Here is a 12,922-nt window from a genome sequence, read left to right on the forward strand (position 1 = left end):
ACTTCACAGATCAAAAGAGCATTTTCTATCAACATCTACAAAGTCTTCTTTATAGAAGAATCTCCACCTACTGGTCATTACAAAAAATGCAGCTTTAAGAGGCTGTGCATTAGTTTTACTTTTCAGACCCTAAAGTTAACAGGTAACAAATTTCCCTGTTTAAATGAATACAGCGGAACACCAGGTGTTTGATGAAGATGGAAAAACAAGCTTCAAGCTAATTTTGTATTTAAAACTTTAATCTGCGAAATTGGTGAAACATGCTAAGCCAAAGTTAGCCATTTGCTACATACAGTAGCTGTTTATTGGTTATTACCTTAACAAGGTGAATGTTAAAAATAACGATAAAAAACATTTTTGTCATATTTCACAATAGGCTAAAAATGTGGAGAAAATTCAGCAGCAAGACTCGACTGGAAATGTATATAAAAATTAGTTTTAATAAATTATCAGTGCCTCACACATGTGTTAATGGGGCTGTAGACGTGTATGTATTAATGAACAAAAAGGGGGGGAAACCCAAGTCAGCATTATATGCGCACTCTTGAAAAGAGGGGGTATATTCAGCCATTTACAAAGCAGATTTTTTCCACCCCCACTTAATCAACTTCAGCATCAAAGCGACCAGCAGATAGAAAAGCATATTCCGACCAAGATCTTTGTACAGTGGCAGAAACCGATGCACTGATGCAATGCCACTCCTTATAACTAACTAAGGGCCACCTTTTTTTCCTCAGCATCAGGGAGATGGGATGCTGCGCTGCAGACAGAGCCTCAGCCGGCTGCAGCGGTGGAGGCTGACAGAGAAGAGACTAAACCAAAGCTACGTCCAGCACGACGCACGGCACCTCCAGTAAGCTCCCCGAAGTCGAGGACGAGCTTTCACGCTTCTAGGGGGTAAAGAGCTCGAGACCGAAAGAAGTGTACCTGTTTCCTGCTGTTTGTGCTTAAGGATGTGCTGTTTGCGCTGACTAACCACATAGAGCGGCAGAGAGGAGGACCCGGACTTCACTGGATATAACCGCTGCCATTCCGTTGTTTGGGTCAGCTACCACAGCAGCTATCACCCGGAGACCGAGGACGACTTTTTTGTATTTCCGTGAGTATTTTAAAGTATTTCACTTTACTCGCATTTCTTTTATTTTTCCCATCGATTGTAGAGCTGGATCTGTAAGAGCGAACGCGGGTTGTCTAAAGAGAGACAAGTTCTGGAGATGACAGCCTGGAGATATCCATGAAAAAAATAAAAATAAAAAAAATAAATAAATGAAAACCTGTAAGGAGCTGAATAGTTTTTTTTTCTTGCTTACTTCCAACCACGCTGCTTCAATAACTTCTACCTTTTCCAAAAGAGTGAACAGAGTCAAAATTAAGCATGTGGGTGATGGAGCTGTTTCAAGATGCACAAAACACACAACAAAGTGTCAAATTGAACCATTTCAGCTGCTCATCGCGCCTGGGGGTAGCTGAAATAATGACTTCAGTTTTGAAGTCAAATTAGCGGTGCCCTACAGTAACGCTTCAGCAGTCTTAAAAAGAAAAAACAATGTGTAGATTTGAGCTCTAGCATCTCAAATGGGTCCATTAAATGTTCTGTGTAAGAAAAAGAGCTGCACTGTGAGGGCAGGAGAAGATCTGTATTTTTGGAGGGAGGATTGCATTTTTAGGTTAGAATAGAACAGGAGGCTTCTAACACACCACTTACCACACAAGTAGACCCATAGGAATTATCCAGTCAGAGATATGCAGATTTGCCAAACTCTAATTTTGGAGCTTGGCTGTGTTGAATGCAAAGTGTAATACTATGGTCTAAGTGCACTGGTGACAGTTGGTTGTCCACTGTGGCTTTTAGGCTCACAGACTTGTGTTTGGTCTTATTGATGTGTTTGGATGATGCACAGAAATGAAATGGCTATTATTAAGCAATTACTCAATTAGGATATGTTTTCTTTTCTTTTTTTTCCCCTTAGAAGTTTGCATGACTTTCTTCTCAATGACAGTAATTAGCCAAGCGGTGGCAGAAGGAATTAAGTCTGTCAAAGAAAAATGCACCCTTTCAAGGTCTTTCTGCTGTCAGTAACTCCCCTGCTGCTTGGGGTTTTCTTCATTTTTGCCACTCCGAGGCACTAAGAAACAGCATTGTAATAATTTAAGGGTAATTTCTAATTTAAAGTCACTAAGTATGTCAATACAATATTTAAGAGTCATAAAGTTTTAAATGATGAGCCTCTGCAACATTTTTTTTTCTAAAAATATAGAAACTAGTTTTGTCTGCATCCTTCAGTGGTTCCCAGAAGCTGACATATAGTAGCAGATGTTCAGATCTGCTTTGAAGGTGGTAGATGTTCATATGAAGCATGTATCTGTGAAGCTCAAGAAAAAGACAGACATTTTCCAACAGTAAAAAAAACAAAAACAATTGTTCTTACTCCATAAATTGTAAAATTGTGAAATATATGGCATTTGCTTTATTGACACCCAGCGTGTTACATACACAATGGTGTAAGTATAGTTTGTGTATGTGAGAGTGCGATATGCTGAAAGAAAAGTAGCCTTCGCTCTCTGATTTGCCTCATGAATTGTTCTAAACTCTGTGACCTATGTCACATACAATACACCGTGGCAGAGCTACACTGCTTGCAACATGGATGCAGTCAATATGGAGTTTTGCTACAATGTCAAAAAATTCAGGCAAATTCAGCAAAACCATGTGTATCTTTTTTTTCTTACAGCAGTGGCTTTCTGTTTTATTTTCCCCTGATTCCAACTGGTATATTTCACTCTCAGCATGAGGACAATGCTCCACTTTAACAAACATGGAGCATTTATGACTCAAGGAAGCTTTCCATATTTCACCATGAAAAAAAGGGTAAAAAACAGAAACCTCACCTAAATATTGGTCAAATTTAACACCAATAGCTAAATATCTTTGAATTATATCTCTAAAACTGTATAGCAGTGTTACAATCATATAACCCACATCACAGTGTAGCTCTATGGTTTTCTGTTAGTGTAATAGAGCATCCATTAAGACTTAATGATGGAAGTATAACTTGGAGGCATGCTTGGGATTTCAAATGTCCTATAATTTGCCTTAATATTATTATAGATATATATCTATATTTCATAAGCCCTATGTGCTTAAATGATTGCCATATCAGTTCATTGTACAGCTGGGTTTAATTTCCTAAGATTATCTGAAAATGGCTCATCTCACCAAGATATGTATAGTTCAAGTCACCAGATGCAGTAATCAAAAGGAGATTCACCTGCATATCAGGGGGAAAGGTGGAGGGAACGCACAGCTGTGCTTGTTTCACTTGGCATGAATTAGAGGTTACCCCTATCTTTATCATATGTAAATCAGTTATTTGCTTGCAGCGCATGCTTTAAAATGTTTGTAAATCCACATGGGGGCAGGTGTGAGATGAAATGCAAATTAGTAAATCGGCTAACCTTGATTGAAATGAAAGATGTCTTGATGTTACAGCTGCCCCATCCTCCTAAATTAAATGACTATTGACATGGGCCAACAGACACGCATTTAGGGTATGGCTAATTAAAAACGACAACTCTGGTGAAGGCCTTTGGGACACTTGGGGGAAAAAAATGCATATCAGCAGTGACAAGAGAGAGGCTAGGGATAGAAACTGTCTCACCACCCAAGGGAATCATATTTTCACTGACAAATCTGCAACTAATAAAGTGAAAACGGACAAAAATGTCGTGCGGAGCACAAGTGGCGCTCAACATGTCCCTGTAGAGTGTTGTGAGCAAAGCTATTCAAAGGATAATATGGTATCACACTATATCCTGCTTTATTGTATAGAGCACTCTGAAGCTTCTTCTATGGTGACAAAAGCGCAGTGAGGCAGTGATATGAAATTGCTGAGCATCCTCAAATATGTAAACAACATGTTTTTCACTGTCCAGAGGATGCAAGGGCTTAATTTTGTGCGCAAAACATAATCGTGACTAACAATGTAGGCCCTGGGAATATTTCATGCAGTGATTTGAGATGACATGCATTTGTTGGATTAAAGAAATTCCTTTTAAGTGTTGGTAATCTTGACAGTGGCAAACTCCTCTTTGGCTGTCTTCCTATCTAGCACTTTGTTTGTAAGGCAGGCTGGTCTAGCACAGCCTGGAAGACAAACATCCCTCATGACCCATCTGACAACTTAATTTATATAATTGCTTAGAAGCATCTGTGTAAGAAAGACTGACTTTCAGCACCCTCATCCACTTGTCACTGTTATGAATGACTTGGATTTGATGTCCAATGAGTCAAACAGACAATCTTAAGTCGCACTGACATTGCAATGCTAAAGCGTGTGTGTGAACAAAATAAGTACTGTTAATTTGAGTGCAGTTTTGCATCCTTCAGCCTCGTACCTTCATCTCGTATGTACGTCGCTGCTTTGATCTGACTCGTGCGCTGCAGCCAGGAGGTTGTACAAAAACACCACGCACCATGACAATTGTGTGAGTTAGCAGTGTGTAATTAAAACAAGCGACATGACTGCATCAACCTGGGGCTTTCCTTTCTTGATTTCTACTGCTTTCAGAATGGCTAAAATAACTTATTTTGGTTTGCTAATATGTCCCACAGCCTCAGGTTGGTTAATTATGCTGCCCTGGTATCATTTGTCTTTGGGCTGTCCTCAGTGTGTTTAATTTGAGCAAGTGATCTGAAGATACCTGCAGGCTTCCTCTGTGCCACAGCTTAAATATGTGCTTTTAAAGTGTTAAAGATTATTAACTGAAACAAAGCAATGCGTTTATGAAGTAGTAGTTGAAATGAAAACAGGAACACACTTGTAATCAAAATATGGGTCTCTCATTAGTTGAAATGGTAAATCTAGTTGATTATCGGGGCAACAAGGCAAACCTTTTGACTTCATTGATGAAATCTGCACAGTAGCACCCTGTACTCAACATGTTACTTGCGTGCTGAAATAGGTGTAAGGAAGGAGTTTGTCAGTGAAGCGAACACCAAGTATTTGCAGAGATGGTATGGAGAGAGTAGTGATGATGGTGGGGAATAGCCCGAGGATGGAGTGTTTTTCAGTAGGCAGCTCCTGATTTTATGTGACAGTAAAGGGCCTTATCTACCAGGGCCATGATGAAGCACAACACTCTTTGATTTTTTATCTTCCAAACGTCTAACAATCTCATGCTCTAGACAGATTAGTGAGATGAAGGTGTAAAAACTGGCTATGCAGTTTCATAGGAGTCAAATACAGGGTCTAAGGCTATATCTGCATCATGCTGATAGTACAAAATGAAAGATTAGCTGAATTTAGTGACACTTTTGACTTTCAGATGAAAGAAAGTAAAATGTGATTATATAAATAAATAAAACATTTAAAAAATATATGTAACTGGTAAACGAGTTTGTGTTTGTCAGATTGGGAATGCATTCAAAAGTGTTATAACGACAGACAAAAAGGGGTTGCTTTCAAGCTATGTGTATAATCTTCAATAGAATTTGAGGCATAATAAGTTATTGTTACCTAAGATTCATAATTTCATTTGCATTCTTTTTTATACTGTTATATATTTAATTTTTGTTTCTCATTACCTCAAGCAGGGCATTGATACGCCAAATGATTCCTAGGAGGCAATTTTTTTATGCCTCACTTAAAATTCATTGGCGCTCACACCAGACTTTACAGCTCCATATCTACTCCTGTGGTATCTTAATAAGTCTTACCTCCAAAGACACGGAGAGCATGAGCAGTGTTTATAGAAATCAAAGGAACACTGAGAAACCAGTGATTTTAATGTAACATTTCACAAGTCCTGAGGCCGCGCCCATAAAAGTAATCCAGCGCCACCCCATTCTACACCACTTGCACCTATTAAATGTGCGTGACGCTCTCAGTTACTGGAAAACTGCAACAGTCTCGGAACGTTTTAATCATGTCTTGAACATAATTAGGTCGAATTACCTTTCACATTTTAATCTTTAACCCTAGTGAAAATGTCTTTAGGCCCTGTTGCTTAACGGCTGTTTTCTAGCTCGTTATTGCATTAACGATTTTTATGTGCTGTGTTTTCTCTTGTAAAAGTTTGATTGGAAATGAGGAATCATCTTGAGAACAGTTTTGTTTGACTTGTGCTGTATTTTTATATGCATGTTTACACCATTAATTCTAATTGCAGGTTACTGTCAGCTCTTTCAGAGTGCAGACATATTCTTTCCAGAACAGTAACCTCAGTAGTTCTTGGACATATTTCAAGTCAAGTCCTTCGTAGCGTCTGCTCCTTCATGATCAACCTAATAGTAGGGATTTTTCCAAGGGAATGCTGTCCATTAAAAGAAGAGAGTGTTTTAGGGTCACCTTTCTTGCATTTTGCATGTTGAGTTGATATATTCCACTCTCATGCCTCTTTCTCCCAAGAGATGAAATGTGTATGGAGGAATCTGTTGGAAAACAACTGAGAAGGCTGTTGTGCTTAGCTGTCTTGTGCAGTACCTCACCATGCGGTCTCCTGTGACAGCAACAGTGAATTTATTCTATCCTTATGAATGCATAAATTCTGAAGTATTGTTTTGTTAGGCTATGATATAATGGTACTCATATGAATGGGCAAGACCTGATCTTGGGTGATTTTCATTTTCTGTACCTAACTTTGAACTTATATAAACACGTTAGTTAAAGTCAATGATCTTGGGATTGTGTGATAAAGGAATTCAATTTAACACACTTCAGTATATAGTATCCATGGTGTTAAAAAAAGGCTTTTTTGTCAGACTTAATAAGAGTAAAATGTCTTCCAGATATTAGGATGATGTGAGGATTCATTAGGTGTTGGGATAAGACAGACCCACTGATGCATTTTACAGGAAATAAAAGAAAGGATGCTGTTCTGTGAAGCATCTATACAAAGCTGCTATTGTGTTGTGAATGCTGATGTTTGGGTTTACACCATTTCTTGATATCAGCTGTCAGCTTGGTGTGAGAAGCATTATAATGATACTGAAAAAAATACAAGGGAGATTAAATATTTTATTTTTTTCCTTTTTTGCATTTCTTTCCTGCATTTCACAGTAGCCATACCATTACTTCAATATGTGCAATTAATTTATATGGTTTATATTTTAATTTTCAAGTCAACGTTATCCATTCTTAATATCTCTTTAAATTCTAATGCTTTTATGCTCTTAATAAAACAATAAGATAGGCAACCTCTGAGCACTGGGTGAGAGGCTGCTGAATTGTTTCATTTTCCAGCAGTTTGTTAGAACAATGAATGCTGCAGTTAACATAATGGGAGATTGATGAGAGATGTGACAGAAAGGGAGGGCTACACAAAAATGAAAATGCCAAAAGTGCAGCCTGTGAAAATAAAACTGGCCAAACCTTTTTTGAAAAAGTTCAGAACATTCACTAAGCTGTACAACTCTACAATTATTGACTGTAATTCTCATTCTAGCACATCATAAGCAACTCCAATTGTTCGGCAACTGAAGGCTTGTAATTAATCAGCTACAGTACGTAGAACATCTGCTGTGCAGGAGAGAATCTCTGGTCTGAAACACACACACTTAGATCTACAGTTTCTAGGTAATTGAATTAGTTTAGCTTCAAAGGGAAAACATTTATGGGATGGTTTCAAATGGTTTAAAGGGCCATTCTCTTTTTTTCCAAGTCTTATTCTACTTACCACAAACTGTTCTGTGGTAAACAGATTAATTTGTAATCAAGCCTCAGAGTGTCTAATCTAATTTTCTGCGTTACCTAAGCATATTTAAAAACATGCAGAGAGCCATTGTAGTGAAGGAATTTTCAGCCTGTTTCTTTATTTCAAAGACAAGCCCGAGAAAGAGTCATTGCTTACTGTCGTTTGTTGGAAATCTTTTATTGCTCTTACAATTAGAGAACACACAGTCTTCAATTCGAGCAACATTAAGTTCTAGTAGTATCTCCTTTTTCTCACTCTGTGTGGGTGAGGAAAGGGTGAACTTTCAACATGGAGTGGAGCACACACTGAAAACAACTGGGGTGGTGAAATCAGAGCAGAGGAGAGAAAAGCAACTAGAATCACTGAAAAACTCAGAATTTTTTGCATTGTGCTAAAAGAAAAAGAGTGCATATAAAATTGTTATTTTTTTCTTTTTCCTCATTTAATTTCTTTTTTGTATGTATGTGAATCTACTGTCTGTCTGAGTGATCAGAAGATGTTGTAGTAATAAAATCTGGATTTAACACTTCAAAACAGCAGCTTGAATTTGATTTGGATGTGTCTGCTGCTTATTACTATAGTCTCAGTGGATCATGTTTCTTGTACTATTTCATTTTTTTCTATTACCTGATAAAAGGAAACATAAATATATGTTAACAATGACCATTTAAAGAGAATATGTACTATATTAAAATATAGTATATGTGAGCAGAGTAATGCAGCAGTCAGAATATTCACCATTCATGTATATTTTAAGACCACAAGCCTTAGCCTTAAAACATTGTGAGCCCAAGATACCTTTGTCAGCAGACAGGTGTTCTCTGTGTTTGACAAAAGTTAAAAACAGACTGCAAAAAGTAAGTGCAATAGGGCGACAGGCACCGTGCACCCTGGACAGGTCTGCAAAAGTCCATACATGGAAAATTTGTGTGAGATACCTTCTGCAGACTCTCTTGGTTGTGAATGAGCTGACTAAAGTTTTTTTTTTCTATTGCGAGTGCAACAGAACAGTGTTTTAACTACACTTGGAGCTGGATATATTTCTCAGGGATTGCGAGACTTACGTTTGTTTCACTTTTCCACTTGGTAAGTAACCAAGAGGACTTAAAGCAACTTAAATGTTACACAATGATACCTCTGAAATAAGATCCTGTAAATGACAAGTAAAATGTATATTTAAGCCAAGTTCTGCAACAGCTAAAAGGTATAGTGAACTTTTAATTGTAAAAGTTGTAATGTAATGCAATGAATGTAAAGTGCCCAGGAGGTTACATCTAAATGAACAGGTTTTCTTTATTTATACTGGCTTTAAGATCAATCACATAGTAGATAAACCATACTAAGCTGAATTCTCCTATACAATAGTTCACAACTGGTTTACAATCAGGTAAAGCCCTTTACACAACAGACATGTAAAATCAGTGGAAATCAGACTCATCTATGCCTAATGCAGCTGTTCATAGCGGCGGCATAATTTGGCTGGACAAATATGCAGCATTTGTTTTTTCAAACCATATTCAATTTTTCAGATCCGAATAAAGAGATCTGACAACTGCATTTGGCAATCATCTTTCTACTGTTTTACCTCAGAAACACAGCTGGATGCAGCTCTGTGTCAATCGACTCTCTAAAATTATTTCTCTGCAAATCACATGTGGTCCCAGCTGTCCCAAGAAGAGCTCAAACTTCCCCACTGACATTCTGAAAAATGTATGAAAGCGTCCACGATACAGCTTCAACTACATGATCAAGCCATGCAATTCTGCCTGTTGCTGCCTTCTCCTGAGAACTGAATCTTGTTGACTTGATTTTTTTCCACTGTGCATTTTTTAATATGAATTCTTCTGCAAAAATGCAATCATTTGATGTTCATATGCGTTACACGATGAGTTTGGATTCTAAAATTTGGGAAATTTGTGCAGTTTTTTTCATAATGAACTTGGTTTGTAATGGTATTCAAATACAAAATAGGACGCAATAATTAGGACTGAAAAATGAAGCCCACCAAAATACCAGTTTATTAAAAGCATTGCCTCATTTTGAATTTAACATGTCTTTAATAAGTTGGGACCAGGACAGCAGAAGGCTGGAGAAGTAAATGGTTAATATAAGAAGCTGTTACTGCATTTTTGCTATTTACTAAGTTAATTGACAACCGGTGAGTAACACGACTGGACATAAAAAGAGAATCTTAAAGCTGTCTTCCCCAGGTCAAAGCTCATTAACTGGATTGAGACAAAGTGGAAAACTGTTCTTTGGACAGACAAATTGAATTTTTTTCCTTTTTGGTTTGGAAAACATTAACACTACATACTCTGGACTAAGGAGGAGAGGAACCATCCCACTAATTATCAGCATGGTTTTGTAAAAACTGCATATCTGTGCTTGCACAGTGGTGAAAGATATATATGTGATTTAGAGCAACATATACTCCCATCTTGATCTGTTTCAGGGAAACCCTGGCATATTTCAATAAGACAGTGCTTTTTAAACAGCATGGCTTTGTAATAGAAAAGTCTGGGTGCTAAACTGGCCTGTCTGTAGTCCAGATCTTTCACCAACTGAACACATTTAATTCAGGACTGTTGATCAGCTAGAATCGATCCTATATCAGACAAAAATGGGATAACATTTCTCTTCCGGAAGTCCAACAGCCGGTTTCCTCAGTTCCCAGATGTTTACCAACCGTTGGTAAAAGAAGAGGTAATGCTACACAGTGGTAAATGTGGCCTTGTCCCAACTAAAAACATATTGAATGTTTAAACTCAGACATTGTACTATTTCACAAAAATATGAGCTCATATTGAATTGAATTGAATTGAATTGAATTCAATAACATGTCTCAGAAAAGTTAGCGGCGGTGACAGAGGTATGCTATGAAGATATGAAGCTCCCAGTGCAGTATTTCTGCTGGTGTTAATGCCAGAGGAGGCAGTTATTGAGTCAGCAGACTCAGACTTTCACAAGTGTTTGGAAAACGAGACTGTGTGGTTAGATGCTTGATTTTATACATCTTTAGCAATGTGGTTGAAAAAAACTGAATTCTGATATTAAGACGTGTGGTCCAATACTGTTGTCCATAAGGAGAATCAAGGAAAAAAATTCCAAGTGGTTAAATTCATTGCTTATATATGAACACATAACTCCAATTTTAGCCAAATTACATTGGCTCCCTGTTAAATATCGCATAGATTTTAAAATTCTTTTGTTCTCTTTTAAAATTCTGAATAATTTAGCGCCCAGCTATCTTTCTGAACTACTCCACTTATACAATCCCAACAGAGCACTTAGATCGTGCAATCACATGCTCCTAGCACAAGTCGAGAGGTGACTGGGCCTTTGCAACCGTGGCACCTAGACTCTGGAATAACCTCCCTGTTCATACTCGTACTGCCGAGTCTATCCAGTCTTTTAAATCACGTCTTAAAACGTATCTTTTTACTTTGGCTTTTGATTCTAACTAGTTGGCTGTTCTAGCTTGTTGTGTTGTTACCTGTTGTTTGTTGTCCTGTTTTATTGTTTGTCTTAATTGTCTCATGCTTTTACTGACTGTGAAGCACTATGGTTAACATTGTTGTTTTAATATGTGCTATATAAATAAATAAATTTTGATTTGATAATTTATTATCTGGAAGTAGTGTGTGTGTGTGTGTGTGTGTCTGTCTATTTCTTATTTAGATTTACTGGCTGTTCCATATACTTGTGAAAAGCCTTTTGTTGTCAAAGTAGCCAAGACAAAGGCTGTAATGCTTTAATCATGTTGATTATTGTTCATGGTCATCTTACAACATCAGCCTCGGGTTTTCCTACAATACAAACCTATTTTTGAACCACTGTTTCACTGGTGCAACATAATCAAATTTGTATGAACTATTATCTGTAATTTGTTCATTGCGATTAGTGATCCCGCTTTAAAGAAATTATGCCAAATAGAAATTTAGTTGCTTATATGAACTAGTATATAGCATCACTGTGTTCTCCATAGTAAAAATGAAAGCACTTTATCACTTTAGGATCTGGACTGTTGAGATCAGATTCAAATAAATTGAGGCTTAATTAGGTGTATATATCATTGCCATAAATATTACCATGGGACTGCACTGAGAACTGCACTGGGAATGAATGACGAAGAAATACGTGGCTATGTTTCAGTAGCTGTCGTTTTTAATTTTTAAGTCACGAATCTTCGAAATTGACCACACATTAAAAAATAGTTATTCCTAATCAGACTGTTAATGCAGATTTTTTTAAAAGCATCTTTACTACCAGCTTCCATTCTGTGGACCACACTATAGTTACCATAGCAACTTGTGCCCCTTGATTTGAGCGAGGAAAATCAGGTCACATTATTGCTATGTTGGAAGCGACCTTTACTTCACATTACAGATCTAATATTTGGATTCCTCTTTCCTGCCCACCACTCACTTTGCATCTCTGCTTAATTGTCTGCATTCAGTCAGAAATCAACATAATCCCAAATTTTTATCTTGATTAAATGCATTTTGGCTAAATTGCAGAGATTGTACCATCAAAGCAAGAATTTTTAGATAAAAGCTCATCTTAGCATCTCCTTTATTTTTCTTTTTGTCTTTTAGCGTGCCATTAGCAGATAAATCCATTTACACTACTTCTGTTTCAGAGCACCTCTTTTAATTATCTGTGTACCAACGAAGAATTGACAACAAAATGCCTTTGTTTTGTATATTTCTTCTCATACATCTATTAAGAGCTACTAATTTATAGAATTAAACATCATTAACACATTAGTTTAGTTGGTTTTATTCAAATGTACCCTGTTACTTTGTTCTTAGCAATACAAGTGGATGCGTTAATTGTGCAGACCTGTGCTCTAGAGATCCAACAATTAGTTTTGAGACAGTCTCCTTCTGTGCCAGATCACATACTCATTAACTCTCAATTTTCAGTAGAGCTCATTTAAAGCATAATTGTGTGACACATGGAAACTGTGGTTCTGCCAGGGAAAATTTAAAGTACAAAGTTTCAGGTCCTCAAAACTGGTGTGTATGTGTGCATTTGTTTGTGTATTTGTGTGTTTATGAAGCAGTCTTGCCCAACTGTATGATACTGCAAAACCGTGTGCAGAGGGTAAACAAATGTAAATGTGGTAATGTTTCCCTCACTATTTACACACATATATATCCACACACAACCTATTTTTAACAAAGCTGTTAAAACAAGTTGTTTTTGTCCAAAAAGCAGAACAAAAGAG

The 12,922-nt window shown here is 37.2% G+C and overlaps 1 protein-coding gene across 3 annotated transcripts in view; it reads left to right on the plus strand.

Moving 5' to 3' along the window:
• The first annotated feature begins 555 nt into the window (after window positions 1-555).
• cntn5 (contactin 5) overlaps window positions 556-12,922 on the plus strand; it is a 113,741-nt gene continuing 101,374 nt past the window's right edge. For 2 of the 3 annotated variants that reach the window (XM_084950056.1, XM_084950057.1), the window contains exon 1: window positions 556-1,099. The gene's annotated coding sequence lies outside the window, so the exon portion shown is untranslated. The remainder of the gene's footprint in view (window positions 1,100-12,922) is intronic. The other variant, XM_084950054.1, reaches the window with a different exon arrangement.

This window comes from Perissodus microlepis, chromosome 14 (genome assembly GCF_051167445.1).
Source record: "Perissodus microlepis isolate ML-2025 ecotype Zambia chromosome 14, ASM5116744v1, whole genome shotgun sequence".
In the NCBI taxonomy this organism is placed as follows: Eukaryota; Metazoa; Chordata; class Actinopteri; order Cichliformes; family Cichlidae; genus Perissodus; species Perissodus microlepis.